General features: G+C 46.0%; 1 protein-coding gene and 1 long non-coding RNA gene across 5 annotated transcripts in view; one reads left to right on the top strand and one right to left on the bottom strand.

The window, feature by feature from the left end:
- Window positions 1-26,734, bottom strand: part of PDXK (pyridoxal kinase) — a 64,908-nt gene that overhangs the window by 19,686 nt on the left and 18,488 nt on the right. The gene's annotated exons all lie outside the window — the stretch shown is intronic.
- LOC133353281 (uncharacterized) lies at window positions 19,180-24,656 on the top strand. The gene is made up of 3 exons (XR_009756353.1): window positions 19,180-19,198; window positions 19,387-20,313; window positions 21,040-24,656. It is a non-coding gene; the product is annotated as an uncharacterized LOC133353281 (long non-coding RNA).

The following is a 26,734-nucleotide window of genomic DNA, read 5'->3' as shown; positions in this document are numbered from 1 at the left end:
GAAAAGGTGGTGCGAGCGGAGATCACGCTTGCATTCCGGTTCTAGGTTCATGGACTAAAACCTTGTTTCGATAACACCACACACCATAGGTGTTCTTCACAATCACTCTCGTGATTATTCTTGATTTCTTTTGGTAAAGTCACGTAGATAGAAAAAAATAAGGCAACAAAAAAATACTAATGTAGACTGTAGCCTGTTTTTTAATCGGAGTGTACTGGCAGTCTATAATGTAAACTGTAGCAATGGTTATTAAGTTGGGTGAGTGTACTGGCAGTCTATAATGTAGACTGTAGCCTGGTTCTTTACCTCGGTGAGTGCACTGACAGTCTATAATGTAGACTGTAGCCTGGTTTCTCAGCTGGTGAACGAACTGGCAGTCTATAATGTAGACTGTAGCCCGGTTCTTAACCTGAGTGAGCGTACTGGCAGTCTATAATGTATACTTATTCTCTACATCATAGACTGCCAGTACGCTCACTCAGTTTAATAACCATTGCTACAGTCTACATTATAGGCTGCCAGTACACTCACCGAAATGAATAACCAGGCTACAGTCTACATTAGTGTTTTTTTGTTTATTATGTTTATTTCTAATTCACTTTCTTTTTCATTATTCTTTTTCTATCTACGTGACTTTACCGAAAGAACCAAAGAACATGAATTCCTGCAGTCACTCTCGTGATCATCTCTCGTTCACACATTCATCCGCTATGCTCTTCCGTGGCAAGATTGTGACAGGTTCACGGAAACGTCGGGAATGGGTTCCGAAATCTTTGAACCTCTCTCTCAACGATGGTAACAATTACAAAGTAACCGGAATGGGTTAAGGGGCAGCGGGGGGGGGGAGAAATCAATTAGAGATGGAGCAACAACAGCAATCTGTCGCAACAACGCACCGGCACATCCGGCGGTGGGTGGGGTTGAAGGCCCAGCTGGCTGGAACGGTGTTTCATTTACACGACCTGACGGTGCGCCGAGAATTTATAAGCAAAAAATCAAATTATAACGATCAATCGTGGGGCGCATCATAAGCGGATGTCAGCCGCGACCTAAATCTATAATTACGTACAATGTGACATTTGTAAAACGCGGCTTTCAATGAGCAATGCCCACGAAATAAATGTCAATGTGTTCAGAGAAAGGAATATGTCAAAGGAAATTACCGTACGGCGTATGTGCATTCTCTTTCATCTTTATACGCGCTGCAGTGGATAATGATTTGCCCTTGTGTTTCTCTTTTTCTTTGGAGTTGAATTTAAAAAAATGCATCACCAGCATTTTACAATAATACAAATTTTGGCACATTCTGTTCGAAGACAAACTTACCTTGTATTTTTTGTTGGATCACACGATATGCACATACTGTACTATGTACATTTTCCAAGAACAGAGAAGGAACCAAACACAAATTGATTAAACACTGGAATTTTTTAATCCCACAGACTTTGTCCAACCAGCAGGACCATGCTTTCCGCTAGATTACATATCGCTTCAGCAATCATTCCAACTGTAACGTAACCCTGGGTGTCTCATTAATGAAATGCGATGTTCTGGAAAAAAATCTGTGCAGCATTCCTCATCTATTTCCATCTGTCGGGTTCTCTCCATGAGTATCCATTAAGATGAAAAACATCCTAACAGATGCGAGAGCACCGCAGAGCTTGGACAATTGTTTAGCGCCGGCTAAATTCTTCGCTGCCTTCCAGATTGTCTGTGCTTCCTCAACAATTGTGCAATGCGATTTGCATGCAGGACGACACTATATAAAACATACCGTCATAATTAGAGTTTGAAGAGGGTTGGCTGGGATAAAGGAAATGTGTGCAAGGGTTTATTATAAACTATGTCTCACTTGCTAAAATGCATTTACCCAGCTAATTTAATGGCATTTTTTTATAAACTGTATACATATTATTAGAATATTCTAATACAGGGTTCTTCAGCTGTATTCTCTGGCCACATAATACTAATATAGATTGTCTGTGCTGGCGGGCAACATTACGCATTGACATTCGTGAGGACTTTATGACGTCACGTGGTGTCGTAGCTTCATAACGTCGGCACACGTGACCGCTGACATGGATCTCTTGTCCACAGCTCTCTCATCTCCGTCAGGGTTGTCTCTCTCTCGTGTCACTAATCTGTATCTCTTATCCACAGCTCTGTCATCCCTACCTCTGTATATCTCGAAGCGCCACATTTCTTAGTGGGCCACAGCTCGGCAGACCACACACTAGTTAAAAATAAAATTAAAGACATAGCACATTATACACAATCATTTTTGTCTTTTCTATCATAATGAGCTGAATCAACCCACTTGGCTATTTGGAAACCATGATTTCCATGATTTCCTCTGGCGTGGTTGGGTGGCTCAGGGGGGAATTGCTGCGTCAGAGAGCTGAACAAGGACCGACGTGTGGATCCACGGTGGCGAGATGTTAACGACCTCGCCTGCTATGTGGCTCTTTCGCCAGGTTATCAGCTTTTCCCCTCCACATTAAGAATCGACATCACGCATTAAGAGTATGTGGCTGCTGTACACTTCCACGTGATAAGCCACTTCACGGAGCTATCATTGTTGGCCAGCTCGCTTCTGAAAAGTAGCTAAATAGCTCAGTGGTAAAAATTCTTTTTTTTATGAATACCCTTGTGGCTGATGAAAATCTCAAGGGAAGGAAGCTAAATTGTAATTGTTGGTATCCCCAACACCAAGAACCACCAGCCGGTAGGGACAACAGGAAGGTAAAGAATATTATTATAGATCATCATCATCATCGCCATCAGCCACGGTGGATACACTCTAGGTCAGGTACTCGGGGAGAGGGGCACCCCTCTCAAAGTCTCCTCTCCTATTGGATGCCCTTCCACCAGCAGTGGCATGAGCGAGCAATTCCAGGGCAGCACCGTTACCCAAGTCGTGTCATTTCTACAACTTCTTAATGGAAATACGACCAATGGCACTTAAAATGTCCATCTCTGAAAACGATTTGATCGCAAACCGCCCATTGCGTTTCTTACACCTAACTGTGTTCATCTTTCTTAAATCCCCCCCCGCCGACCTCAGCATACCTCATTAATATGAATGACTTCCCGTTACAAGGAATCAGCTGAGCGACAAGAACGATCACCGGGATGTGTCGACGGGGGTCGGGGGAGGGAGGGCGTGGAGGTGGGCGCAAGGAGGGACGGCGACGGGGCGGCGGGCCGTGAGAGCTCTCCCCGCCACCCCAGGGGCGGTGGGCACGGCTTGGTGGGGGGGTCCAGGGGGTGGGAGGTGGGGGGGTGAGTTGAGGTGGAGGGAGTGATGGAGGTGGGGGGAGTGATGGGGGCGGGGGTGGTGAAAAGACCGGAGGCAGCAGCGGGGGCTGCAAATGACGCGCAGCATCGATCGCTCGTGCCCGCAAGCTCCGCATCGATGATTCGCGGCTTATCTGCGCTGAACACAAACGGAGCCCCACTCCGCTGCGCATCCCCACACACACGCCCCCGCGTGGGCCGAGACCCTTTGCTGGCTGGACATACGCGCACATGTAAGAAATAAGAAAACAAATTAATGCCACGTAGAAGGGACATAATAAGATATTATGTTTGATTTTTATTATTTCCCTTCTACGTGACTTTACCGAAAGAACCAAGAATATGAATCCCTGCAGTCACGAAAGCTTCGAATCTACATTTATTAATGCCATCCACATGTTCATGGTTAAGTCCTCTAATGTGTCCCGTATAAAACCGCTTTGAAACCCCCCCCAGCGTAAGGAGCCATATCAATTGTTTCTTATTATTAATAGTGTCATATGTTGAGTGTGTACGCATCAGTTTAACTAAATATTTTACCATCGTTTTCATGCATAAATGATGGCTCGTCACAGAAAATATATTGAGCAGCTGAATAAATTTCTTGAAGCTCACAGCACGTGCAGCGAAACGTCGGACATCGTGCCGAACAACACGCGGTTGAACCCAAACACAAAGCCAGGCGTTTGTAAACGAGGCCTTCTGTAGCTGAAAGGATACCCAGCAGTCTCAGTGGGCTCTCTCTCCTGCTTATAGCAATGATACTTATTAAATAACGTGTGCAAAATCAAATATCAAAATAAAAAAATCCATTCACAATTACATTTCACACAAATACATTGCAAAGGGCAAGTGCTCTGATACAACACCATCCACCTGAACCGACCAGCCATGGGTGAGCTCGTGTTCTGGCCAATGGCCCTCCTCTTGGTAGAGGAGAGACAGCGACGGGAAGGAGACAATCATTTTACATTTTGCAGCCTTCAAAATGAAGACTGAAACATGAAGAGGCAGTTGCTATATGACGTTTCTATTAGGAGATAATAACAAAAAAATAATTAAAACAGTACAAGTGCAACATTCTTCATACTGTCAAAATATTCTGTTGTTCAGGAAATAATCTACGATGCTTTGTCAGTGCACTGCTGGATGAATGCCCCCCACCCCCCTCCATGTTGGCGATGACATAGAGTTTGACAATAATTCGTCATGTAGGATACTGTGGATTAGTGAAGGGGTGCCCCCGTGACGAGTTCAGATGTCACTCACCACTGATGTTGGTCATGGGTGGGAAATGTATCTCAAGTCGCAGGGCTTATCGGTCAGTTCACTAACCAATGTGCCACCACTCCCCCCACCTCAGCTCAAAATGTTAGCTTATTTCACATGTACTTTACCATGAGGATGATGACATGGGGAAGGGGCCTTCATTCAGCAGTGGATACGTAATGGCTGATGTGGATATTCATGATGTGTGAGGTTTTAGAATTGCAAATACATTTAATTTAGTTATACAGCAGTGTCATTGACGATGGCATCAGTCATCAGTCATTTCCAGTCCATATTTACACCAATTTGCCAATGCAGTCTCGTAAGTTTTACTGAAGATGTATGCAATATAAGCATAAAATAAATGGAAAACAAATAGATTGAACCAGGTTCAATGGATTGTCCATGTGACATGAGTGGATGGGGGAGGCCATACAGTGAAAGGAATACAGCTCAAGATTGGAGAGGAAGGGGGCAGTTTGAGCCCAAGGGCTGTCGTTGGGCAGAGGATGAAAAGTAAATGGAATGGAAGCCATTCATATATTTATCTTGGTCAAGTGTCCTTTCCTAGGCGAGATGCCTCAAGTCTGGATCAACCTTTCTCATGCTTCCCACCTATAGTCCGAATACCCTTCAGAATCCAACCAACTGTATGATCTCAAGTCATCGTTCATGGCCGTCACCATTTGGAGAAGGTGGAGGGGGAAGAGGCGGTTAATTGTGGTCAGATGCAGCTGAACCAACGTGTATCCGAGTTTAGATGATAACAGTCATGGTAATCATCAACTGTATGGATACACGATACATATTCAAGTTATTTCTCCAGTACATTTAGAGTGTATACCAAAATTACAGGTTAATAAAAAAAAGCAATTTTTTTTATAGGTCAGAGGAAAAAAATCTGAATTATTCGGATGACCGACCTTCAGGAAAAGCTGAGGTTTAGCTGAGGTTGGTAGATGAGGTTTGTTTTCCTACGCCTCCCGACTTCGAATTGTGTCTTATTTGAGAAATGTGTGCCCAACAAATTGTTTATTATTGTGTAAATGTACAGCCCTTTAGGTCAATCCACTGCTGGATGAGGCATCCTCACACTGTCCAGCCCATGAGGGTTACTGGACGACACTAACACGCTGACGAGTGCCGGTTGGTGAGGAGGTTGTGTTTACTTTGGCTGGTTGGTGATCTCTGTTTACAAGACTCACTGGGGTGCTATCAGCCATCATCATTATCGTTTGAAGATGTTTTTAATGCACTGCGCACATTACGCTGTGAATTGTCTGACTGAAACGTAATTGGTTTTCTCATTGTGTGGACATCCAGAAGTCGGTCAAACTCGGATGACTCATTTCACCGCAGAGAGTTCGTCACCTGACACAACCTCGCCCTCGAACCTTGCAAATGAATGTGACCCCTTGAGGCTGCTGGTATTGGGATGTATGAAGACAGCTGCTCCTCAGGAGAATCAAGCCCCACCCCGCTCCCCTTGCCTTGTGTTTTTAAATTTTATATTGTTTAGACGTTCATGCAAAGTGCATCTCAGACTCAGAATATGTATTCATTCTGGAGGAATCCGATGAGCTATAAAGCGCTTTTTCACAGATGTCCAGTTGGGGCGGGTCAGAAAGTTACAACAACAAACAACACAAAAACACGACAGAGTACAAAGTATAAGAAAGGTTAGAAATCCACTTAAAAATATACATAAAACTAAACTATTTTATTTTACCAGGTGAAGCCCGCTGAGCTTTATAGCTTTTTTAGAAGCGACCTGCTCATAAATGATAGCTCAACGAAATGATTTATCATGTGGAAATGTACAAGAGCCAAATAATCTAAATAATCTAAACGCAACTCACAATAACTTAGCATGCAGGGAAAAGTTGGCAGGGAGCCAGGTGGTGAGCCAGCGCCACCAATCGTGCAAGCTCTGCACTCCTCCACACATTAAGATGTTTTAGCCAATTAGCAAGTGTTTATGCACGTGGGAGGAAGCCCGAGTATCTGGAGAAAACCCATGAGTGCGAGGGCGCAACACTCTATCCCACACAGAAGGGGCCGATATTCGTTCGCAGGTACCGCCTTCTCCTGGCGAGCCAGGGGAAGAAGCGAGTTTCACAACATGTGTACGACGAACCAAACCTCGCTGCCTCCAGAGTGCTGCATTACAGGCCTCGTGCGTAGCCATCACCACGGCACTGCGGTGTACAACACCGTGTGAGATGTGTGCTTCTGAGTGACAAACTAATCTCCACAAAACACGCGACCTTTCAAAAGACAACTACGGGCACACGTGCCTATTATTTAAAAATTTACGTATTCCCTTGCTTCGCTGCAAATTTTCCGGCTCTACGAATTTATATTCACCCGCACGCGGAACTGCTCAATAAATTAGATATTCAGGGATGCCTATTTGCTCCGATTTAGCAGACATTTGCCGAGTTCAGTCACCACGACTGTCCACCTCGTCTGCCCGTGCATTGCTGTGTCGATTAACGCTGATGCGGGCTTTTTGTTACAATCAGTGCGAGAGCTTGAAGAGGGAGGGAATGTGGGAGATTGCGTTTTGTTGTTTCATTTATTTATTTTTCTGCGACAAATACAAACGTCAGGCTTTTTCACACGAGGGCAATTTTCATTTTCCCATCACTGCACCTCCGTCGCGTCCGTGTGACACAGGACCAGGGGCGAGAGGAGCCGGTTCCCCTGGCAACGCGACCACGTCAGGAGCCGTGAGTTCAGAGGCAGCGACATCGCAGGGGTGGCGTGGTGAGGGTGGTGAGGGTGGCGTGGTGAGGGTGGTGAGGGTGGCGTGGTGAGGGTGGTGAGGGAGGCGTGGTGAGGGTGGCGTGGTGAGGGTGGCGTGGTGAGGGTGGCGTGGTGAGGGTGGTGAGGGTGGCGTGGTGAGGGTGGTGAGGGTGGCGTGGTGAGGGTGGCGTGGTGAGGGTGGTGAGGGTGGCGTGGTGAGGGTGGTGAGGGTGGCGTGGTGAGGGTGGTGAGGGTGGCGTGGTGAGGGTGATGAGGGTGGTGAGGGTGGCGTGGTGAGGGTGGTGAGGGTGGCGTGGTGAGGGTGGTGAGGGTGGCGTGGTGAGGGTGGCGTGGTGAGGGTGGTGAGGGTGGTGAGGGTGGCGTGGTGAGGGTGGTGAGGGTGGCGTGGTGAGGGTGGTGAGGGTGGCGTGGTGAGGGTGGTGAGGGTGGTGAGGGTGGCGTGGTGAGGGTGGTGAGGGTGGCGTGATGAGGGTGGTGTGGTGAGGGTGGAGGGAGAAAATGGGTTGGAGAGTTGGGGGGAGAGGGGGCGTGGGAGGGTGTGGGGGGGAGAAGGGATGGAGGAGGAGGAGGGAGAAGCCAAGGCATTTCATCACCTCGGCCATTATCATCCCACGTCCCAATCACCGTCACTCAAATACAAACGCCGTTCCCCTTTCACGAACACCCGCCACGATTAGGTAACGAGCGTGCCGATTGAAAGCCTCTGCCACTTCCACGCATTGGGCTCGACGCCGTGCGTTAACACCCATTTAGTCGGTCGTCAATTTAATTTTCATTTATCTAATGGTGTGCCTGTCATTGAGGGAGGCCGATTTCAACTCGGCTATTTTATTTCTATTTGCGTAAAAAGAAAGGTGTGAGAAGATAAGAATCACTCGTACGTTCCCAAAATAATAAATACTCTCTAACAAACGATATTGTTAGCATGTAATTACCCGTTAATAGCAGTTAATATTATTCGACAGAATCTATTGTATAAATTGTTATTATATTGGTGGCAAGGCTTCGATGGAAGATTTTCACAAAAAATCGACCCTGTGTTTTAATCTTGTCCGTCACAGATGCCTTTGGGCCACGCGACTGCAATGCACAAATGACCACGTGCCTTATGGCATTATAATTATTGTTGATATTGTAATTTGTATCATCATTTTCACTACCTATGAATGTTCCCCAGAGCCAAGAGTTTTCTCTGCCAAAGCTTCACCTTCCCCAGGGACCGAGATAGCAGCTTCCACGGATGTCTATCGGAAGTGATTATCAGAAATTTGCACACCACTCAGAGCCCCTTCACCCGCCCGGGGTTGTACAAAGAGCATACCTTGAAGAGAACGCACAGCACAGAACACATGGCACAGCACAGAACACATGGCACAGCACAGAACACATGGCACAGCACAGAACACATGGCACAACACATGGCACAACACGCCACATGACATCATCAACCATAGCACATCACGCACAACACACCACCCACTGCATACATCACTCGGCCACAGCAGACCACACGCAACAAACGCCACATTACCACCCACAGCACACAGCACCACTAAAATAATTAGTATTGTTATCAGTCGAAGGATCAAATCAACAAGTACCGTGTGTTCGAATCCGTTGTGACGTGATAAGAAGCACACTTCAGGGACGGTGGACTTCGTCTCAAGAGACGGAATGTTCCACTGTACGGTATTAAAAAACATCACGCACTCGAGACGACCAGATCATCGAGTGAAGAATCACAGCCCCCGACAGATACATGATCTCAGCTACTAAATAAGGGACAACCGATTTTATACAACAGAGGATTCTATTGAGCATGAATAATTGTTGTACGAATTCTATGTGGTTAACAGAGCCAGAATCAGAGATTACGTTGGGGTTTCAGGCAACGCACCAGGGATTAGGCAAAGGTGCAGCCATGCAATGTCGCAGTCACGCTACTGCTGGTGGGAGGGCCTCCACTAACTCATTTGTACAGGGTGGTTTCAACTGCTCTTTCCACGGTAATGAGGGATTAATACCCCGGCAAAATGTGAACAGTTTGCCAACAAAAAGCATTCGATCGCAGACATTCGTGTCCACAGCTCCCAGAGTTCATCATTATCAGCCACAATCAATCCACCGCTAGATGAAGGCCAAGGGAGCGCGTTCCCTCCCCTTAGCTGCTCACTTTCTCATTATCTCGACCACCGGCTATCATCCCTTCTAGAAGTCGCATGTCCTCCCCCGAGCTCACTTTCCTTAAACTTTGGTGATACTGTGTTAACAGTGGCGCTCAAGCTAAATAGAAAAAAACACATCCGTCAATAAAGGCATTGTTGACGAACGTGTTGAGGTTTTTTTACTGATATTGACAGAATTACGTCTTTAACTTACAGATGTTGTCAAATCCATTTATTCCTCTACCGGTCTCTCAGTGTAAATCCAAGCGTGTATCTCAAATTCACAGAAGGCTATTTACTATCTTCTGTAAGAGGAAAATTACGATGTGGCCTATTTACTAGAAGTGAGACGACCTTGCAGTGCTTGATTTCAAGAACAATGGCCTAACTGCCACAAACTCATTGACCCAGGGTTAGCTTGTCGAGACAAATGCTGCCGGATGATATTGGTCTGGAAAGCAAATATACCAATCGACAATTATTTTTTAATGGATATGTGAAGACTCACAATTGCGTTATACTTATACGTTTGTAATGACATGATGACACCTGCTGACTAGAAAGGGGAAGCACGGGTACTACAGGCACCGCTAAGACAACATCCAATCTGAAAGGGAGATGTATCTGGGGCAAAGGTAATGGGCGGGGGTTCGCCGAGATGCTCCGGGAACCTGCTGGAAGGTTCCACGAGAGGGCGTGGCCGGAGGTGGAGCCTAGCCGCGCCTGGGGAGATACAAGCGGGGCGGGCGAGGGCTCGGGGTCCGTGTGTGCAGTCTTGGGCCCGGACTGCGTCGCTGCTCGCCGTCATCTCTCTCCGTCGTCCGGCCACGTGGAAGATCTCCTGCGGACTTCCATCACCCTCCTCGGCACGCCGCCAGTCAGCGGCGTGGCCGAGTGTGGACGGTGGAATGGCGCCGAGTGATCGGCCGTGTGTGTGTGTAGCCAGTAGAGACGCTAACATCTAAGTGTTGTACTCGGAGTGAGACAATAAGGTTGGCCTGTGTTGTGCCCGTGTAAGAATAAAGAAGTACCCTCTACACGACGTGTCGTGGAAGTCACATGTTTAACCCACGACGGTTGACAGCAACGCAAAATGAGTTTGCTTTTGCCATGAACAGGGCTTCAGTTTAGATTCAGTGCTCTTGCCGTAGCATCTGCTAATCCGGTAGCAATTTGTTAAACAAATTTGTCTCTGCTAATGAGACCCTGAAGGACAAATATGGTCCAATCTTTGCTTGCTTAAACAAATGCTGCTGCAATGACATTCGTCTTGAAAGCAAATAGGCCAATGGACTAAATTTTATTTTTCATTCTTAGTTGGAGACAAAGAACCAGGCCACAATGGTTGTTGTGGTAGATTACACGTGAGAAAATGAACGACAACCACCAGACGTTCACCAGGCCGGCCGGCTAAACACATCAATAGAAGAGCCAGGCTGCTGTATGGCATGTTGAACTTCTTTCGCACCGTACACCGCTAACCGCTCGAATCGGGAGGTGCAAAAGACGCCGCACAAGCTGGCGTGCATCCTGCACCACGGCAAGTGGGATGGAGGGTCAGTGATTGGAAGAGTCGAGAATGGGTTTAGTCGAGAATGGGTTTAGTCGAAAATGGGTTTAGTCGAGAATGGGTTTATGAATGGGATTGTCCCAAGCACAGCCTCTGTATTGAAAAGATAACATCAAAACAAGGTGGCCAGGGGGCTCAGAGGTCAAAAGTGATGAGCCGGCACAGCTGAGGCCTTGTGTCTGTACCTGGGTTCCATCACCCTGTGATTAAACTGGGCTCTCAAGTGGAGTGAGGTGATTGTCTCAGTCCGGTCGCCAGTGACTACAAGAAACCCAGCATTTAAATTTGGATTTACCATTTAATTTTGATTAGTCCAGTTCTGAGACTTAAAATTTTTAGTTTCATTAAAACACTTTTGCAGGGCGTACAAATAAGCTCCTGAACGTGGATAAAGCTGATGAAAGTGATTTCAGAATTAGTCGTGGGAAATGTGGGGCATTCTCTGCCATAGGGTGAAGCACTGCAAGCTGTAGAGTTATGCATATAAATGTCTTTGTCTTGCAATGAGGCAAATAACAACAATTGTAAAAACTACAGAAATGGAGCAAGTAAGCGGGTAACGCTGCAGGGTTATAACCTGCTGCCGCTAATCTTAAATCCATTAAATAATATAATAATACTCCCAACACCTCTACAGTGTGCACATTCTGCAAAACGATTTGCGGAGTACGAGGGTTACGTGCCGCAAATTATGCTGCATGTCCACGAGGCACACCACCCACAGTATGACACCCACAGCACCCAAACATGCCACACTACCCACGGCACATCACGCACAGCACATCACCCACAACACTACACCCATGACACCCATCCATGGTACATCACCCACGGCACATCACCAACAGCACTACACCCATTGCACACTACCCACAGTATGACACCCACAGCACCCAAACATGCCACACTACCCACGGCACATCACGCACAGCACATCACCCACAACACTACACCCATGACACCCATCCATGGTACATCACCCACGGCACATCACCAACAGCACTACACCCATTGCACACTACCCACAGTACGACACCCACAACACCCAACCACGGTACACCACCCACAGCAGAACACCCATGGCACACCACCCACGGCACATCACCCACATCACTCAAACATGGTACCCCATCCATAGCACACTACCCAAGGCACACAATCCACAGCATTCCATCCATGAGACTTCAGCCATCATCCACAGCACGCGATCAATGGCACACCATCCACAGAACACCGGCTACATCTCGGACAGCACACCATCTACAGCATGCCATCCGAAGCACACCATGCGCTTTCGACACGGCGCTTGCTGCTGACTTAGCCAGCCATGTGATGATGGCGATCCGTGGTGGCGATGGGCACAAACCAAACTAAGCAAATGCATAGGTCGTGCTTGAGGAAGGGTCACTTCCCAAAATGTCGTCTCTTACGTATTTTTTTTTGATGGCCAGTGTTGCTGACAATGTTTTAAATTGTTTTGTTAATTGTGTTTGTCCACTATTGTCAACACAAACACTAATTTACATTTAAAATACAACTATTATTTCTCATCATTATCAAGTCTGCATCTCTCTTAGGTCATAACTACATTTTGGCTCTTGTCTACATCTCTAATGTCACGAGATCTGTCTCGTTGGTATCTGCCGTAATCTCACGACATCTCTACATTTTGTCGATATTCGTCCAAATTCTCGACATGTATCCCCAACATTGTTATTTGTGGTTGCCCACAAAATGTATTTCTGATTCGAGTCCCCAATGGGGCAGCACCAGCACTGATGGCATTGATAACGATGATGGCGTTGATGATGGCGGTGGTGTTGATGATGATGATGGTTACAACGGCAGTGACGAATTAGGCAGTGGGTGGAGAAGAACACAGGGTGGCGTGTGGGAAGCAATCAGCTGAGTGGTGCACAGACACTCACTTGCAATTCAATTACACTAACAACTTGAGTCACCAAATAATTGTCTTATACCAACGATTGTAGCACATCTATAACCATAGTTTACACGGTCACTAAATTATGTATTCAGTATTTAGACATGTTTGTGTGTGTGTTTATTATGGGTGGCCAAAAGCATTTTAATTTAATTTCACAAGTGTCACTACCTACAAGTTACATGCTATTATGAAGCCCAATGTCCATCACAAGATAATGAATTATTAATGCTGAACGTGAACAGCACCTTCGGTCAGTCCAATGCTGAATGAAGGCGTCCTCACGCATTGCAGGTCGTGGGGGCTATTTGACCATACTTCACCACGCAGGTAAGTGCGGGTTCGTGAAGATGGGAGGTAATGAAGCTGCAGCGTATTCCAGTACAGCAACGGATTTTTGTTACAAAGTCCTCTGCTGACGATGTTGTCCCATATCAGCCTATACCACCCCTGTTATATAAATGGTGGTCGCCCATCCAAGCACGATCCAGGCTCAACCCGTATAGCTCACGAGATATGTGCAAGATCACGTGTATTGCGGTAGCGAGATGTTAATTACCTCGCCTGGTATAAATGAGGTCGTGGGTTCAATCCCAACTCTGACGCCTGCTGTATATTTGGAGTTTGTGTGTCTCTCTCCCTGTGGTCGCATAGATTTTTCTCCGGACCCTCCGGTTTTTCCCTCCACATTTAGAATCAACATCACGCGTTTAGAGTATTTGGCTGCTATAAATTTCCACTTGATTAGCCACTTCGTTGAGTTATCATTTTTGATAGCCACGTCGCTTGTGAAAAAGAGCTACGTAGCTCAGTGGGCCTTAGATTAAAAGCACAAGCGCCTGCATGCTCAATCAAGTGCTGGGTGTTGCTCATTTGCATTAAAGCTCTGAAGGCAGTGATGGAAATGCATGAATCTAGTTGCATGGCAAAATAAGCGGAACCTCATTACGTATTGCTATTCAGGGGACAACTGACCATGTAGTGCAAATACATCACATTATAAACTATAAACTATTTTAGTTTTACTAGGTGAGGCCCACTCTGAGCTATATCGCTCTTTTTAGAAACTACCTGGCCACAAATGATTGCCCAATGAAGTAGCTTATCACGTGGACGTTTATAGCAACCTTTAAATGCATGTTAATTCTAAATGTGGAGGGAAAAACCAAAGGACCCGGAGAAAAATCCATGCGACCACGTCGAGAGACACGCAAACTCGAAATACAGCAGGCGTCAGGGTCGGGATGGAACCCACGACCTTCTGTATACCAGGCAAGGTAGTTAACATCTCGCCACCGTGGCAAGATGTCATTATCATGCCAAAAGAATAATGATGATGGTGGTGGCAGTGATGTGGCAGCAGCGGTTACGGTGATGATGATGCTGAAGTTGTGATAACGATGATAATGATGAAGCTAGTAGTGCAAGGGCGGCGCTAAAATTATAAGAATGACATCATAATGGTAGTAATGCAGAAGCGGTGATTTTGATGATGATGATGAGACAACGGTGGCAATTATGATAATGATGAAGGTAGAGGTGTGAGGCAGCATTGAATGTATGCGTTGTATGAATATGATCATGATGACTAGATGATGATGATGACATTGGAAAATAACACTGGCTAAAATATGAACTTGCAATCTTATGATTGCTGCAATTAACACCATGCCGGAGAAGCTGTGTGTAACAACCAGAGAGCAACAACAAGTACGGTGACAATCTTTGCAGTAGCGATGCACAAAAGAACGAAACAACAATATATCACATTTAAAGGAAGGAGGCCCATCTATAAGCCATTAAATGTGATAAACATTCATTCCCAACGTAGCAGGCGCGAGCTGGTGATTGAGCTGCTGTCGCCGGCGTGCCCTGCCGCGGCATATCAAGTGCGCCACGAGCATGCGAGCGTCGTCGCGGGGAGGCTGCAGCCATGAATTTAAATTCACGATCGCCTCCCACGTGAGCCCTCGTGCTCATGGCTGGAACCCGCAACGGGCACATGTCTATTTCAGCAGGTGGGGTAAGTAAAGACGCAGCCGAGCCCTGTTATCAAGCGATATCAAGCGATAACAGGGCTTGCTCGCACCACTGCTGGCGAAAGGGCCTCCACGATAGAGGTCCCTCTAGAGCAGGGGCCCCAACCCCCGGGCCACGGACCGGTACCGGTCTGTGGCCTGTCAGGAACCGGGCCGCACACCACTTCCATTCGCGCCTCTTTCCCGCACTGCGCACTTGTCTCACAGTGTTGGTGAGCCCACAAGCTCTAACCCCTCAAGCTAACCCCTAGTAGCCACAATGAGTAGAAAATAAACGTAGCTGGAGAGCTTATTTGAAAAGGGGGAAAGACCCAATGATGAAACCCCCCTCCCCCCCGGTCCGTGAAAAAATTGTCTTCCACGAAACCGGTCCCTGGTGCCAACAAGGTTGGGCCCGCCGCCCTAGAGGGCATATCGGCCGACTCTTCCCACGCTGGACAGACGCCTCCGAAAAGATGGGAGCACCCACGCTGGACTCCTCCCACTTGCCCATCAACTAACCACGGTGTGGTGTACTCATTCACTCTGATGGGGAGACAAAGGTGGTGGGGGGGGGGGAGAAACTCCCCCATTGTGTCAAACAGTCAAAGTTCAATGTCCGAACCGTTGCACCACAGCGGCATTCCACAGCAGTGCATCGTTTATTATTATTATTATGACGTGGCACTCACTGCCCGTGAGGCAAGACTTGCCATTTTAATGCGCGTACTTTTACATGTTTACGTAATAGCGGTTATTTTTTCGCGCTCACAAGACCACAGTTTTATTTCACAACCATCCCTGCAGCAGTGACGACAACCTTGTCTACACACACAGCTGCTCTGGTGCAGAATCCCCCAAGCACAGACATGTAAGCACAGATCTCTTTTTATCGTCACTTATTTGAATAATTGTGATGAAAACGAATGAAAAGTGAATAAAGGGGCTCGTTAAACTGCTCATAGGAATTTACATTTGAATGATTTGTTTAAAGGGTCTTCGAGTTTAATGCTTCCAAGAAGCATTACGTTTTGCAAAGACACCCTGAGCCAGTGCTGAGTTCACTGGAGCTGAGATATTCGATATTTAAGTAATGGAAAAGACTAAAGATTGTTATCACGATTACTCCACTTACTGGCTAAACTAAAAAAGTGTAAAATTATCACCTCTTCCCCTGCTAAATGAGAACGGTAATGGGCAGAGATTGGTGATGTCACCGGCATCATTTGCTGCGTCATGCTCGGCATGGGCTTACGGGGGTTTCCAGCCTTTGGGAGAAAATGTGGGGGTGGCCATCATTTTTAAAGAGGTGCCACAGTGTTGAGATGTTAACGACCTCACCTGGTATACAGGAGGTCATGGGTTTGATTCCAACCTTGACGCCTGTTGTATATTTTGAGTTAGCATGTTCTCCCCGTGGTCGCGTGAATTTTTTTCTGGGTTCTCCGTTTTTTTCCTCCACATTAAAAAAATGTGTTAAGAGTATTTGACTGATATACATTTCCACATGATAAGCCACTTCGTTGGGTATCATTTGTGGCCAGGTCGCTTCTCAAAAAGAGCTATTATATAGCTCAGTGGGATTTGCCTGGTAAAATAAAAAGTATAGTTTGATCATTTTAATAGTTTAAAGGGGCCCGAGTTATCCACTTAAAATGAGGAGTCGATTACAACTTTTAGTCGATGAGCTTACTAAGCTAATGTTCCCAGATCTAGACCTCACTCAGTTAACACAGAGCTGTGGTGTCCTGTAGTATTGTGAGAAAAAGCAGCCGCCCAGAGAATGTGGGAGCCAAACAGACTTCCGGTAACTTACAACAAATGTTGATAGTCTTTGCAACATCTGGGAATCCAATGTGATTGTAACCGCAATAGGCAAGTGAAGAGCCATTGAAGATATGGCATGTCAGGAAATACTATGCAATATATTGGCATATGAGCTTCCCAGATACATTTTTCCGAAGGCAGGTACGTAAAATGGTAAAAAGAAGTTTAACGGTGATAGAAAAGGAAAAACATTATTTAAAAGTACTATAGCCTTCCAGCACAGCGTGAAACGCGAATGATTTAACCTCAACCGTCCTGTAAAAACGAAAAGTTAACTGTTTCAAACTCAATTGTGAACCCAATGTACCGCATTCTAAACGGAAGCTATGGGACGTGTACATTGATTCCATGTAATGTTGGCGGGGCTGCGTGTCACTAACGCGTGTTCGTCTCTGTACAACGTCCACATTGGCGTGCACCGCCACAACAAACAGGGCTGCGGCACACTGGCGGCAGACGCTTCAACAAGCGCATCCAACAACCGGCAGCCGATAACGACAAAACTGAAATAAAGCCGTGCCACCGGACCGATGAAATATGTCTCCGGTAAAGAGAAATTGAGACGCAATGAAAAGCGCGAGAGAGAAACGAATTAGAGCGGGGAGGGGGGGATGGCGAATCACCGACTGCTCGCTTTGCCGAGCTGACGACGCCTCGCTCACAAAAGCAATTGCCGCGCTGCGAAAGCGTCCATCAGACAAGTGACAAACACGCATTTCATATTGCACGCGTCGGCTCAGTAAGCCGACATTGTAAACCACAAATGGCACCGCAAGGAGGAGATGGAAATAAATAAATAAAACATTTTAATAATGAAATACAAAGCGCAAAATCCGCGCCGCGGGCACTCGTGGCTGCAAACGGTGGAAAGGAGGTGGGGGGGGCACTCATCCCTCGTCTTGTGACGCAGCTGAAATGGCCATGGCTGCCGCTGACAAAATGCTCGTCTGCTGGCGTACAGCAAACCATGCCCACGTGGCTTACACATAGAATTCGGCCGCGTGCCCCTTTTACACATGCAAGTCGTACGTACATGTTTGTATGTTGAACTTCTTTCGCACCGCACATAGCCAACCGTGCAAATCGGAGGTGCATGCAAGCCACATGGGAGTAGAGTTACTTTGTAGGCAAAAATGTCAAGGTGCAGCCCTTGCAATTTCTTGTTCAGGCCACTTCCCTCCTCAATTCATATATGTATAATAAAAGATATATATAATAATAAAAGATTCATCATTTACAGCCGTGTGTCAACTCAATTCTGGATGAAGAGATCCTCCTGCCATGTTGTTATGCGGGTTGTTTAACCGTACTTCATCACGCTGGCTCAGTGCAGGGTGAAGGACGGAACACAGACATGGAAGCAGCATAGAAGTATATTACAAACACAATGGCTGCACTGCCCTCGCGCCGATCACCATTGTAGCACAACTCCAGCCAACTATGAAAGCCTGGCATGCATTATGGTCACCCATCCAGAGTCCTATCCAGGCTCGTGTCTGCTTGGCTTCCGACATCTGTTAGGATCGGGCACATTGAGTGATTTTGTCAGGCAGCCAACAATACAAGTCATGCGATAAAACACGAGGATTTATAACTCTCTGAAAGTGTACCAGGCACTGGATGGTGTTCAAGATACAGAATGTGCCAAAAACAACAAATGGTTCCAGTTATAATTAACGGAAAGGTTAAAAGTTAAAGGTGCAGCCCTGCAATTCCATGCTCAGGCTACTGCCGCCAGACGGGCCGCCATTGGAGGCAACTGCAGGGCCCCACTGAAGGGTTTTTTTGACCGATTATTCCATGCTGCCCAGAAATGCTGGAAGAGGTGGGAGAGAACCCACACTCCACACAGACTGCTATTCTACAGACTGTGGTCTACCTAATTGGGACCTTATTGCCAGTATCAAAGTATGAAAAATAAGAATAGGTTTTACCGTATCTGGCAATAAAACAGGTGTTAAGATGTCAAACACAAAATATAAACATTTTGCAAGGAATCAAGTCTGCGTTAATCACAGGTACTTATGGTAACCATGCAAACAAAAATGCTCTGATAACACTGTGTAACATTTTTTTTGTTACTTCCTAATTGCTTATGCCTCAAAAGTACAGAAAATGGCTATTATTCTCCAAAAACTTTGCTTTTGTGACCAGGACAGTGATATTTTAAAATGTACCTATTTTCCAGAACATTCCAGATAGATTCAGTGCTGAGTAAACTTGGAGTGACTTTTAGAACATTCTAGAACTTTCCAGTAATATAAACAGTAGTATAAATACAGGGGCCTTAAGCCCACCAGTTCAATTTCACCTGCGAGCAATGCAAAAACAACTCTGGAAGGTAATATGGACAATGATTTCTCGGAATTTCATGTTATAAAATGTGTTAAAATTCTTAAAATTGCAAAAGTTTTAAATTTTAAAATATTTTACAATTTTCAATGTTATTGAAAAAATATATCATATATGAAAAATGTTTCGAGAATCTCTTACACATTCGTCATGGGTGAAATAAATTTATTTTTGTAGGATGGTACAGAGGGGAAAAGAAAGCCAAGAAGTTCGCTATCCCCAGAATTTGGCGGGAACCCACTGACCACTCAAGCAACTGCTACTTCTGCAAGGTGGACCCTTCCAAACGTCGGACTGGCAAAAATGCACCTGCTATCACGTATCCGGGACCTTCCTTCATCCATCGCCCCGGTGCCTCACTGCCACAAACTACCCGTACCCACTCCTCCGGAGCGAGAGCAGTCGTCTTTAGAAGAGGGCAGCAAGTCAGAGAGCGAGGAAGACGTTGTAGATCCAGATGACAATTTCAGAGGTGGAGCTGAGAAGAGAAACCCATACTACCCCAACCAAAAATACCTCAACGACTTGATCAGAGATCCTGGTCTCACCAAGTCCAATGCCGAGCTTTTGACGTCAAGGCTCAAGCAGTGGAACTTGTTGGATAAAAGTGTGCAAGTCGCAGATCAGATGAAGCGTCACTAATCTTTTTGCAGCTTCTTCACCCGTCAAGATGGGCTCTACTTCTGCCACAATGTGGCCAGTCTGTTCGAGGCAATCGGAATCGCCTGTAACCAGAATGAGTGGTGCCTCTTCATTGACAGCTCTTCCAGGAGCCTCAAAGCCATGCTGCTCCATCATGGTAACAAGTACCCGTCTCTTCCCCTGGTTCACTCGGTGCACCTCAAAGAGGATTACAACAGCATCAAGACCTTGCTGGATGCCTTGAAGTATGATGAGTACGGCTGGGAGATCATCAGAGACTTCGAAATGGTGGCATTCCTGATAGGTCTCCAAGGCGGTTTGACAAAGTGTCCCTGCTATCTTTGCCATTGGGACAGCAGGGACACCAAGTCACACTACCACAGGTGGGACTGGCCACAGCGGACCGAGTTCTCTGTGGGAAGGAACAACGTCAAGTGGGAGCCACTGGTGGACCCACGGAAGGTGCTGATGCCACCACTGCACATCAAATTGGGCCTTACGAAACAATTTGTCAGAGCTGTAGATAAGGAGTAGGCAGCCTTCAAGTATCTTCAAGACTTACGACACAAGAACACAAACTGTGTTACAGTGTAACATACTCATGATCTTTGAAACTGATTGGCCTACACCAGAGACAGCCTTCTTTAGGGCCTAGGCTCACGAGTGTCAGACCAGAGAATGCCAAAGGTGATCATCAGTACAAACACAATGCACTGTCACGTACATTTATAGCTCGGAGTGAGCAACTACAAAATGGGACCTTTTTGCCAGTATCAAAGTTTGAAAAAAAATAAGAATAGGTTTTTCTCTTTCTGTCAATAAACCAGGTGTTAAGATATTATCAGATCATGTGTGTTTGCATGTTCACCACACGTACGTGTGGCTAATGCAGACTTTATTCCTTACAAAATATTTATATTTGGTGTTTGAACATCTTAATACCTGCAAGCAAAGGGTAAAACCTATTCTTATCTTTTCCTACTGTGGAGTACCTATTAAAATTGCTGGGATGTACAGAGGTAGTAGGGATAGGATTGAAGAACCATACACCAATGTTTCAACTTCTGTGCATCGGGAGATTGAGCCATTAAATTGTGTATAGCTAATCCAGCGTGCTAACCATTACACCATGGCAACGACCCCTAATTTGTGCATAATGATACGTATGAATGGTGATTGCAAATGAAGGACCGAGGGAGAACAGCAAGAGTGGTGGTGCCCATCTCAGACGAGCCGAACGTCCAATCAGATGGCAGGAAGTCGTACGAAGAGGAGAAGACCACGTGGGAAGAAGTTTATGAACTTAAAGCACCAGAGAGGAGGCCAAGCAGCAGACCAAGAGAGATGTGGTTGCCAGTAGCGAACTGGGATGTGAGGGATTGCGGAGTGGACGTGGAGCCGATGGCCCAGGACAGGCGTGAGGAGAGAGAGGACCAGGCAGGCTGACCCCACACAAGTGGGGACAATGCCCAGAAGAAGATGCATCGTGAATATAGTTTTGTGTTGAGTGGTGCTTACTCTAATGTTGGTGGACATTTCAAATAAATATGGCAGGGGCCAGTCCAGTACTCAACTTAGCGAGGACAAACTTCACACACAATATGGTACACATACGCTCCTGTATACATACATTCTCAAGGACCGCCTTGGTCAACATTCAGTCTATCAATTTTTGTGCACTGCGAATTCTACAATGAAAATGAAGTCTCGCACTTAGAATATCTGGATATTTGTAATATCTACACACGTTTGCAAAAACATTTTCAGTCGTTTTGTGTGCACAACCGACGATAATGTTGTGTCTGTTTTTTATAAGTGTACCAATATGCAAATTAGCATCTGTATGTTCTGTCCATCTCATTGATTCCACACATTTGCGGATAAAATTTACGATGTCCTGCGGACAAAGGCAATCAATGGCTTATCATGGTAAAGTACACGCGAGCACAACAATGATCCCCCATTAGCCTTTCGGCCATATAGTCATGGGCTGTCAGTGAGCATCTATGAAGGTGAGCGTGTTCGAGAGGGTGGTGGTGTCAAATCACCGACTTTACTGGGGTAGAGCAGCGGTGACACAGTCATGAGATCACTGAACTGTGAACCCAGCGACTTGAGTCCGATGCCTGTTAACAGCTCACATCGATTCCCGGCCACCGCGAATGTTTCTGGTCAGTGAGGCAGGAGCCAGTCCTAAGTTCCCTCCGTCACCAACCGGCACAGACCAATGTGGGAGTTCATAAATCTCCGTGATCCATTATCTTGATCACTAAAGCACTGGATTACAGGCTACCTGCTGTATCAATTCATATTTTTTGTCGGCAATGTGTCCATGATTATTTCAGGACAGGGAGTTCATAAAAGGCAACAGGACAGAGATTTCAGTGTGGCAGAGGTACAAAGATGTTTCCAAGTGAACGGGTATTTATTCCAAGGCAGAGGAGACGAGACAGAGGGGAGGTGCCAAACTAAGACGGCATCAACGAGAAGCAACCTCGACTTGAGCTCAGGTTCACTATGATGGGTTTCAACAGGAGGCCTTGGTTGCCCAAGAAAACATGTGGGAGGGGTGTAGTAGCAGGAGCTGGCGAGGAGGGAGAAGACGTGGGGGTGATTCCTAGGACGATCGTGGAACAAATGTGCACCAGCCCCAACTGGTCTAGGGAACTCTCCCAGAAAGGTTCAGATGTCGCACGTGCTGACCAGGTGTCACGATCACCAGAATTGTTAAGGAGCGTTAGAACCACTCTGCCACCACTGCCCACATATGCACTTCAGGTAACGTAATTGGTGATTTTAGTTGTTCATTTATAATATCAAGATGATACAACAAAAACAGAACGACAGAAATATGATCTTGATGAAGATACTATATCATTGAGTAAAAAATATCATTGAGCATCATGTTGACCATCCAGTGCATTAAGTAATTACTCTAAATTAAGGAATTTAATGAGGTTAACATTAATGGCAAATTGACATTCATTTTAAGGTGTAAAGTATACAGCAGACATCCCTGGCTATATATGAAACATTTTCTTCACGTACATTTCTGAAAAGTGTCCTTATCTATCCGAGTGATCGTTGAGGAATTTAAAATGTGGTGCCCATATTTGCTGTGTCCACATAATTGTCACTTTTAAGGCCTCCTGCCCAATGCTGCAATCAGTCGCCCCATAGACTAAGTGCAAGGCTGGGCATTTGGATCAGGCATGAGCCGTGACATCACGACAGCGCAATAGCAGTTCTAATTCAACGCAATTACAAACATAATGTGATTGCCACTTGCACAACCCCACAGTTTGCTGTATAGATTGTTTCGGCTTTAAAACAAATGCTGAATTTATTATACGAAAAAAAATCCCATTATTTCACACGAATCTACGCTAAACGATAAGATAAATAGACCCACAGCAGAGTGCTCATGGGCCCGCGTATAAATAATTACTAAAACGCAGATAATTGTCATATGAACATTTGTGAGGTAGTCTCAGCTCATATATATTAAAATAAAAGACAACCCTTTACATTCAATGCATGCGGATTCGAATTATATAACGTTGCAGCCATACACATTACACACATTTGTAGGTGACGTTCCCTGCTCATTTGTGAATAACAGCTCATGAATTTTAAAACGCTACACCAACCCCGATAGAGAACAAACGCATCACTCACGCACCACGGCTACTAAGAGGGCTTCAATTCAATACCCAGACCTCAATTACAGAGCCGCTCGCCCCACAATAAGACCAATGGCATATCTACATTCTCAATCGGTTAAGAAATTGTCTGAATTAGGACATGCCCTTCATGAAAAGAGACCCATCAATAAGGCCAATCGTATTAATATTGTGTTTCTCGTACACTATGATCAACGTGGGATAAATTCATACCGAAGCAGTGCCATGGATTTACAATGCCTAATTCAAGAGCAGAAAAATATTCACCACTGCTAACCTTTCCTCTACAATAACCATCATTAACCATCATCTTCTAATGATCACAGCGATACACTCCGCTGCCCCTGACGCGGTTACCTGGCTTGACCACCTGAATGTGAAGTTGTTGCTGTTGCTCTGCATCTACAGCAGCTGTAGAACAGAAAATAATATAATGGAGAAAATAATGGTATGCATCCACTTAAAATGGACACATTTTAATATGTAACATGTTTTAGCGGTGTGGTCGGCTACAGGACTTATCACCATTGTTAATAATGAATGCACTTTAACATCCTTTTATCAATCTGCTGCTTGATGAAGGTCTCGCAGTGTTGAGATGGTGATGGAGGATGTTTGGGCATACTTCACCACGCTGGTCAGTGCGGACCCGTGAAGGGGGGGCATGCCCAGGATCAGCCGTGGTCAGGAATCAAACTCAGGTCACCGGGTTCCCATTGGAATGCACTTACAACTGTGCCATCACTCTACCACAGTATACATATACTTGTACACTTGTGTAGTGACATAGAGTCGGTCACGGAGCAGCATAGCGCTGGCTGCTGGCAGGGAAGGGGATCTGCAGCTCGCAGCAGCCCTGACTGACAGCAGGTCACGCGATTGACCAGAGGGGGATGTAGGGGAAAGCTCACGGAAGGGGCACATCGAGAACCCGCTAGAAGGCTCCAGAAGGGGGGCATGTCCAGGGGCGGAGCCAGCAGGCCACGCTGGCAGTAGAAGAGGGGCCCCGGGAGGGGAGCTCGGGGCTGTCGTGTGGAGTGGGGGGGGTCCCCCTCGGCGTCGCCAGTCTGCCAGCCGTGCTGACTGGGAGCCGTAGTCACCCAGTGTGAACTGTTAAGGCCGTTTAATAAACACAGTGCCTCCTACTCTTCGTGTCTCTGAGTCAGTCACTACACTTGTATGCAATCAAGGATGGAGAGGTCCATGCTTGGAATTACACTGAGAGAATGTAGAACAGATGGATCGTTGAGTGATCACAAATCACAGATATCCTCATAAATGTTAAAAACGTAGGTGGGCTTGGGGCAGAACAGATCATCGCTCGCAAGGATGAGACTGGCGATGGAATTGCAGCCAAAAAAGTGAGATTAACTATGTACTGTACATTAAACTTCTTTCGCGCCCTACGTAGCCAAACGTGCTCAGCGGAGGTGCGGGGGAAAGGAGAACAATCTAAACACAAAGAGCTGTTCTAAAGAAATTCGTTTTCAATCTAAAATTTAAAGTTCATAGCGCCAGTGGCTTCCTAATATCAGAAGAAAGAGTGTTCCAGACGAACGGAGAAGCGCATCTGAAAGCACGCGATGCAGTGACCGTCTTTATTCGATGGTTAGCCAAAAGCCTCTGCAAGGATGACCTGTGGATATCAAGCACTGACAAGTGCATACGTAAGTAGCGTAGTGTGCACATGCGTTGTTTCCTTATCATCTCCACTTTCCAATTACTGCCGTCTGATTGCAAGAGCAGCCCTCCTTTGGCGTTAAGCTAACTCCAGCTGTGACAAGACTGTCTAACCAACCGCCTAGAGCGGGAACTGTGAACCCACACAGAGAGACGCCATGCCTTCTGATACTCGTCAGCAGAGGAATCTCGGGTGAAGAGCACGGGTCAATTCCTAGACATGCTGGCCTAGACGGATAGTTTACCAATTTATATTAGAACGCTCACACAGCACTGCGATGGTAAACACGTGTCGAGTACGCGCATGCAATACATTACTTGATTCGTGTAACTTGTAACTGGGTGAGGTCACTCCCTGGAAGGCACTAGGAGCAACTACATTGACCACTATGTTTAAAAAAACGAGGAAGATCATTCATATGCACAGATTACGTAGCAGGCAGCACAGTGCCGAGATGTTAACTACCTCGCCTGGTATGCAGGAGGTCGTCGGCTAGATCCCGACCCTGATGACTGCTGTATATTTGCAGTTTGCATGTTCTCCCCGTGGTCATGTGGATTTTTCTCTGGGTCCTCCGGTTCTTCCCTCCACATGTATTTGACGACTATACATTTCATAATAAACTATACATTTCATAATAAACTAGACATTTCCTCATAAGCCACTTAGTTGAGTTACCATGTGGCCAGGTCACTTCTAAAAAAGAGCTATATAGTTCAGTGGGCCTTACCTGCTAAAATAAAAAGTTTAGTTAGTTTAACACGAATATATCAGATGTGTAAATGATTGCAACTCACTGCATCTCTGAGTGCAGGTTCGAAGTCTGCTTAATCACGCACCGACCTCGCCCATTAAACATTTCCGCAGAGAGGATACAAAACTAAATCTGTGGAGAAAAATCCATAAGTTCCAATCCACCGAATAATTCTAATCCATCACACGGCTGATGAGTGTGCAAATATGCATCGGCAAAAGTAATCAGCACAGTAAAACAAACCACTTTAAACGCTAGCCTGCACAAACACACACATCTTGTTCAGTTAAGCAGAACCAATAGTCATAAACACAAGCGAGAACAATAATTCATACGCACATTAATAACGCACACACACAAAGACAAATGTATCCCCCAGCACAGCGTTCTGGACTGCGGAGGAAATTTCTGCTGGCAAGAAGCTCGCAAGACGGGCACAGAATTCTCGTCAATGCCAGGTGCGGTCCAGTACCACATGGTTGCGTTTAGCTCACGTGTCTTCACGACTACCACACTGCACCAGAAACTAATTTTAGTGGAGGCCTGAGCCAAGCTCACAATAATCCAAACCGATCTATAGATGATGTGGAAAAGCAGGGCTAAACAACGGTCAGCCATATTCTTGGTTCTTTCGGTAAAGTCACGTAGAAGGGAAATAATAAATTAATAAAAATTAAACAATAAAATTCTCACGACGTTTAGATTGCAACACAAGCAATCATCATCAGGTGTGAAAACCACAGCAAGAATAATCCAAACCTGATG

Source organism: Lethenteron reissneri, chromosome 6, assembly GCF_015708825.2.
Source record: "Lethenteron reissneri isolate LAM-NWPU_2019-01 chromosome 6, ASM1570882v1, whole genome shotgun sequence".
NCBI lineage: Eukaryota > Metazoa > Chordata > Hyperoartia > Petromyzontiformes > Petromyzontidae > Lethenteron > Lethenteron reissneri.
Note: the sequence above shows the minus strand (reverse complement) of the source record. Positions and strands in the feature narration are given on the sequence as shown.